Below are 1,519 nucleotides of genomic sequence, written 5' to 3'. Positions count from 1 at the left end.
AACATTCTGCCTAAAGCATCCTTGATTGTAGCAACTCGAGGTTTGAATTTGTTCTTCAGTTCCTTGAGCTCAAGAAATGCTGAACAAGTTCTGCCCTTTTGATTTTCCGACTCTAGCTCCTCGCACATTTCATTGTAATATTTTGCTTTGTCATTCCGTGCTGCCTTTTGGAATCTTCTGTTCAGTTTTTTAATGTCTTGGATTCTTCCTTGTGCTTTGGCTTCTCTACGTTCCAGTGCAATCATCAGAGTTTCTTCTGACATCCGTTTTGGTCTTTTCTTCCTCTTCTGTCTGTCTTTGTAATGACCGCCTGCACTCTTCCTGGATGATACATTTAACATCCTCCCACAACTCATCTGGTCTTAGCTCATTAATGTTCAAGGCCTCAAAGTACAAAAGTATTAATGGAGTTCAGGGTTCATAACATATCATACATGGAGGATAATTACATAAGATCACATCGTTGGCAATGATTATATCACAACAAACTGCCAAATTATTATTCAAAATCATGGCTTAGCAAAACTGACACCTATTTAGGGGCAAGTGAAAAAACAATTCAGTCTATGATACCTTATATGAGATGGATTGGCATAATAGCCACAACTGTCCCCAATATATCACCATCTATTGGCACAAGATTGAGAAATGTTTGTTATATTATGCATGAGGTCATCATGAACTGGAGGTGCCTCTCGGCTACTAACAACAATAATCCTATGGGCTAGGCATTGTTCTGTCTAGTCCCTGGTTCCTCACCCATTGGTTCTTCACCACAAGCTTCTGGATTTTTAAACCTAAAATGTTTCTCATTCCGTCTTGCATCCTGAGGAGAATCATCAATTCATTTTATGAAACAGTTTGCATGCATCCCTTTGGTTCTCATAAGGCTGTTCACAGACAATCTGGTCTGTGGCATAGATCTCTCATGATATGTTATTGGTCATTTCTCCATGGTGACATAAACAGGAAACGAAAATTTGAAAAGTAGAGAGGCTGGGATGAGGCTAATCAGTTTATCTCAGTTGCCAGATAATCACCAAGCTTTCAAGATTGTTATTAGATGTTGTCTAGTTGACTCATGATGACTCTGTAAACAACAGATGTGAACTTGTCCTATCCTGGACCATCTTCATCATCTCTGATACACTTGAGCTCACTGCCGAAGTCACTATGTCAATACATCTTGTTGAAGGTCATTCTCTTTCTTGCTGACTCTTCACATTTCCAAGCATGATGTCCCTTTCTAAGGAACAGCCTCTCCTAGCAACATCCTCAAAGTATGTAAGATGAAGCTTTGCCATCCTTACATTTAAGAAGCACTCTAACTGCACTTTTTCTAAGACATATCTGTTTGTCTTTAGGCAGTCCATGGTATATCTGTGCTCTTCTCCAATACCACAACTCAAAGGCATCAATTCCTTTTCTGTCATTCTTATTCCTTGTCCAGTTCTCAAATGTATGGGAAGATAGAAAAGTCCACAGTCTGAATCAGGCACAAGCTAGTCTTCAAATTGAC

Source organism: Elephantulus edwardii, unplaced genomic scaffold, assembly GCF_000299155.1.
Source record: "Elephantulus edwardii isolate Elephantulus edwardi_28Jun2011 unplaced genomic scaffold, EleEdw1.0 scaffold00041, whole genome shotgun sequence".
Taxonomy (NCBI): domain Eukaryota; kingdom Metazoa; phylum Chordata; class Mammalia; order Macroscelidea; family Macroscelididae; genus Elephantulus; species Elephantulus edwardii.
The sequence above is the reverse complement of the archived record's forward strand: the minus strand, read 5'-3'. Positions refer to the sequence as shown.